Consider the following 6,000-nt stretch of genomic DNA (forward strand, 5'->3'; position numbering starts at 1 on the left):
CAGATTTGTAACAGAAATGCAGAATGTGTGTTTCGGTGTTGAAGTATCAATTGATTGTTCCCCATAATGCGATAATAACTCATTTATAGGTTTAACCCAAAGTAGTTCTTTCACCATAAGTATTTTGGTAAAAAAGTTGGGTCTTTGGTCTTTGATATGTATTTGAAATGCAGTTTTAGTTTTAACTTTTTAACTTTTTATCGATTTGCATATTGCCAGATAAAGTTTCCATTTCGTATCTAGTGAAATATCATTTTTGTTTAAAAAGTTCTTCCAGGTCATATTTATAGCCCTTCTCGATTGTGATATTCTGCATTGTACATGTTTTTTAAAACTCAGTTTGGGGGTACATATTACCCCAAGATAGTTATATTCCGCTACAGTTTCTATTTGTTGCCCATTCAAATACCATTTTTCACGCTCTGACAATCTACCTCCATTCCGGAATACCATAACTTTCGATTTATTCATGTTTATTTCCATACTCCAGTTCAGATTTAGATATAGCTCCCATATATCTCTCGCCCGATTTAAACTCATATGACCACAGAGTAGAGGTGTGCACGTGAGTAATAGTTTACTCACGCTCACGCACACTCACGACACGAGGCATTGCCAATTTAATAGCACACCAAGTGCTCGTAAAACTCTTATTCAGTTATGTGTTTTCTATTGGCTATATCCACTATTGTTTAATTTCCTTCAATAAGGCCCCCAATGCATACGCCCAGAATTTTATCTTAATGATTCCAAGCCTGTCAGCTTGCTTGAGTTTTTGATGTGCTCATCTACATACAAGTTACGTGTGTATGTGTATGTAACTATCCGAATTTTTTCTTACGATCTATACACATGGGAAATGTCCAACTTTATATAGTTGTGTGTAAAATTTATTGAAAAGGAATGAACAAACCCTGGAAAAAAAATTCAACAAAAAATAAATATATAAACTTTTAAATCCTTCTTTGTTCAAGGCTTTAAAACTTATGATAATGTGAAACAATTTCTTAAATTATAAAAATGCACAATTTGTGAGAAACTTTTTTCGATTTAGCACAATTTACCAAGAGCTGTTTTTGTGTTCCTTGTGCATACTAAAAGTTCTTAATTCCCATATATTGAAATTCTCGTATTTTTGCATTTGTGAGGGTGTTTTTTTTTAGATAGATAAATATGTATGCTAAAATTATTGCATATTTAAAGCTTAAGGGTGTTTTGTTGAGTTATATATTTTTAAACCCTCCACCACAGGATGGGGGGTACATTAACTTTGTCATTCCGTTTGTAACACATCGAAATATTGCTCTAAGACCCCATAAAGTATATATATTCTGGATCGTGGTGAAATTCCGAGTCGATCTAAGCATCTCCATGCGTCCGTCCGTCTGTTGCAATCACGCTAACTTCCGAACGAGACAAGCTATCGACTTGAAACTTGGCACAAGTAGTTGTTATTGATGTAGGTCGGATGGTATTGCAAATGGGGTCCACTTTTACGTATAGCCCGATATAAACGGACCAGCAAATTTGGCTTGCGGAACCTTAAGAAAAGCATATTCCATCCGATACGGCTGAAATTTGGTACATGGTGTTGGTATATGGTCTCTAACAACCATGCTAAAATTGGTCCACATCGGTCCATAATTATATATAGCCCCCATATAAACCGATCACAAGATTTGGCTTGCGGAGCCTCTAAGAAAAACATAATTCATCCGATCCGGCTGAAATTTGGTACATGGTGTTGGTATATGGTCTCTAACAACCATGCTAAAATTGGTCCACATCGGTCCATAATTATATATAGCCCCCATATAAACCGATCCCAAGATTTGGCTTGCGGAGCCTCTAAGAGAAACATATTTCATCCGATCCGGCTGAAATTTGGTACATGGTGTTTGTATATAGTCTCTATCAACCATGCAAGAAATGGTCCACATTGGTCTACTTTTACGTGTAGCCCCATATAAACGGACCCTCAGATTTGGCTTGTGGAGCCTCAAAGAGAAGCAAGTTTCATCCGATCTAGCTGAACTTTTGTACATGGTGTTGGTATATGGTCTCTAACAACCAAGCAAATATTGGTCCATATCGGTCCATAATTTTATATAGCCCCCATATAAACCGATCCCCAGATTTGGCTTGCGGAGCCTCTAAGAGAAGCATATTTCATCCGATCCGGCTGAAATTTGGTACATGGTGTTTGTACATAGTCTCTATCAACCATGCAAAAATTGGTCCACATTGGTCTACTTTTACGTGTAGCCCCATATAAACGGACCCTCAGATTTGGCTTGTGGAGCCTCAAAGAGATGCAAATTTCATCCGATCTGGCTGAAATTTGGTACATGGTGTTGGTATATGGTCTCCAACAACCTCAGATTTGGCTTGCGGAGCCTCTAAGAAAAGCATATTTCATCCGATCCGGCTTAAATTTGGTGCATGGTGTTGGTATATGGTCTCTAACAACCATGCAAGAATTGGATCACATCGGCCCATAATTATATATAGCCTCCATATAAACCGATCCCCAGATTTGGCTTGCGGAGCCTCTAAGAGAAGCATATTTCATCCGATCCGTTTGTAATTTCGAACATGATGTAAGTATATGGTCTCTAACAACCGTGCCAGAATTGGTCCATATCGGTCCATAATTATATATAGCCACCTCCTCCTCTTGGAGGAGCAAAATTCGTCCGATACGGTTGAAATTTCGAACATGGTGATAGTATATGGTCTCTAACAATCGTGCCAGAATTGGTCCATATCGGTCCATAATTATATATAGCCCAGATATAAAACATTCTCCAGATTTGACCTCCGGAGCCTCTAAGAGAAGCAAATTTCGTCCGATCCGGTTGAAATTTCGAACATGGTGTTAGTATATTGTCTCTAACAACCGTGCTAGAAATGGTCCATATCGGTCCATAATTATATATAGCCCCCATATAAACCGTTCTCCAGATTTGACCTCCGGAGCCTCTTGGAGGAGCAAAATTCATCCGACCCGGTTCAAATTTGGAACGTGGTGTTAGTATATGGCCGCTAACAACCATACCAAAATTGGTCCATATCGGTCTATAGTTATATATAGCCGATATCCAATCACACAAAAATTGGTCCATATCGGTTCATAGTCATGGTTGCCACTCGAGGCAAAAATAAACTACCAAAATGTTATAGCAACTTTTGTCAAAATTTTATTTCCATAGAAAATTTTGTCAAAACTTTATTTCTATAAAAAATTTTGTCAAAATTTTATTTCTATAGAAAATTTTGTCAAAATTTTATTTATATAGAAAATTTTGTCAAAATTTTATTTATATAGAAAATTTTTGTCAAAACTTTATTTCTATAGAAAATTATGTTAAAATTTTATTTCTATAGAAAATTTTGTGAAAATTTTATTTCTGTAGAAAATTTTGTCAAATTATATACGAATTATATACGTATTTAATCGGTAGTTTTGGATTTAATATACCACGTATGGACTATCCTACAATTTAGAAGACGGTGTTAGGAGATTTCAAGATACCTTGCCATCGGCAAGCGTTACCGCAACTCAAGTAATTCGATTGTGGATGTCAGTGTTTAGAAGAAGTTTTTACGCAATCCATAGTGGAGGGTACATAAGCTTCGGCCTGGCCGAACTTACGACCGTATATACTTGTTCATATTTATTTAAAGATTTTAATGTTTAAGTTTCCCAAATTCAATAGCATTCGCGTGTGCACTAAATCAGAATCGGTTACTAGTTGGGACCGGAATCCTGCGAACAACAAAAATATTGACAGACGAACAGACAGACGGAGGGACAGCAAGGGCCAGATCGAGTCTGGAAGTGATTCTGAGTCGATTGATATAAATTTAATGGGGTCTAAAATCAATAATTCTGGTATGCAAATTTATGGCATATCAAAGCTACGAGTATTATACTCCAGCAAAAAAAGCGTCGCCAAAAAAGTAGTGAAAGTGTTCTTTTTGGATCCAAAAGTTGTGCAAAATTGGCGCAGAATCAATGAATTTAACATGGGCTTGTCATAGGACGGATGTCCACCATTTCAACAGCCGTTGCACTGAAATTGCATCACTTCTCCGAATTCAATGTGTTGGCTGTGAATTATAAAATTGAGTGATATTTTGCCAAATAAATAGTTTTTATAATTTTTTTTTTTGATTTTCAATGCTTTCTAACGCTTGTCTAAAGTGTTTGACCTCAAATATTTTAAAAAATTTGCAATTTTTTTTAGAATGGATTTAGAATTTTTTCGACAAAATTTAAATAATTTGTACCATTTTATTAAATCTAACTCCCTTTTTAATCTATTTGAAACAAAATAATTTAAAATTTTTTATTACAAATATGAAAAAAGCGAGTTTTAAAACTTTGAATGAAAAGAATTTCCTGTGTAGTTAAAATAAAGAACATCTTTGGGAGTGCATTTTTGGAAGTGCTTTTAAAGTTGTCCCTTTAGAAGACCTTCCAATTTAGTTTGCTGGGACCCTAACTACTATATGGTTTAGGGTATAAATATAGCTATTTACTTTCTTGCACTACCCAGCAAAAAAATTGGAAGTTCTTCTTAAGGCACAACTTTAAAAGCACTTCCAAAAATATCCTCCCAAAGATGTTCTTTATTTTAACTGCACAGGAAGTTCATTTGAGTCAATTTTTTATAACTCGCCTTTTTCATCTTTTTAATGGGTAATTTAAAATTTTATTGTTTCAAATAGTTTAAAAACAGATTAAGAATTAATCAAATAGTGCAAATTATGTAAATTTTGCCGAAAAAAATGCTAAATCCTTTCTAGAAAAAATTGCTAATTTTTGAAAATATTTGGTGTCAAGCGTTCCAGACAAGCGTTATAATGCATTGAAAATCATAGAAAATTGTAAAAATTATTTAGTACTCAAAATATCACAAAATTTCGTTATTCACATCCAAATCACTGGATTCGCATCACACCTTAAGAGGTGATGCAAATTCAGTGCAACGTCTGTTGAAATGGTGGAGATCCATCCTCATAAAAAATTGTAAAAATTATTTATTCCTCAAAATATCACAAAATTTCTTTATTCACATCCAAATCACTGGATTCGCATTACACCTTAAGAAGTGATGCAAATTCAGTGCAACGTCTGTTGAAATGGTGGACCATCCTATGACAAGCCCATGTTAAAATCATCGGTTCTGCGCCAATTTCGCACCACTTCCGGATTCAACAAGAACATTTTCACTCCTTTTTTGGCGACCCTTTTTTTGCCGGGTACATATTAACCTCCATGTATATATGTACTACATGTTTTTCGCCCCACTATGGTAGTGCTCATTTTACTAATTCGTCCTCAATTTAATTTTAATTTTAGATATATTCAATGACACCCCGTAATACTTACATATTCATTTGAAAGAAATATGACATTGCATGACTGGCCATCAGCACGATCTGTAAATAAAATTTAAAAAATCATGAATAGTCATATGGTTTTATGGTTAGATTTACAAAAAAAAAATAATCCAATTAATATTATTAACACCATTAAATTAATGAATTTCTGCCTTATTCGCAAAATATTTAGTCAGATGGTCGAAAATCTACACTGAAAAAAATATTTATTGTGATAACAAACAGTTGATGTAATTGTAGTGAAAATGCGATAAAGGTTGGTTTTCCTTGACCAAAAGAGAATTTTCCATAAAAAAATTTCTCTTCAGTGACAGCAGATTATTTTTTATACCCTAAACCACATAGTGGTCAGGGTATAAGAACTTTGATCTGCCAAAAATAATGTGCCTAACAGAAATATTGATTTTAGAACCAATAAAATATATACCGATTGACACAGAATCACCTCTTGAGTCGATCGGTACAGGGTTTTTTTTTGGGCAGAATGACGAACACTATTGAATTTGGAAGAAGTGGGATAAATTTAGATATAGCTCCCATATATAGGTGAGGTGGCAGCCCGATGTATCAGGCTCACTTAGACTATTCAGT

At 34.8% G+C, this 6,000-nt stretch overlaps 1 long non-coding RNA gene across 1 annotated transcript in view; it reads right to left on the reverse strand.

Annotated features, from left to right (window-relative positions):
* The window catches only part of LOC142224234 (uncharacterized), a 63,646-nt gene extending 58,197 nt beyond the window's left edge, over positions 1-5,449 (reverse strand). Inside the window, exon 1 of the long non-coding RNA XR_012719085.1 lies at positions 5,399-5,449. This is a non-coding gene — a long non-coding RNA (uncharacterized LOC142224234). The remainder of the gene's footprint in view (positions 1-5,398) is intronic.
* Between the last annotated feature and the right edge of the window lie 551 nt (positions 5,450-6,000).

This window comes from Haematobia irritans, chromosome 2, assembly GCF_050003625.1.
Source record: "Haematobia irritans isolate KBUSLIRL chromosome 2, ASM5000362v1, whole genome shotgun sequence".
Lineage (NCBI taxonomy): Eukaryota > Metazoa > Arthropoda > Insecta > Diptera > Muscidae > Haematobia > Haematobia irritans.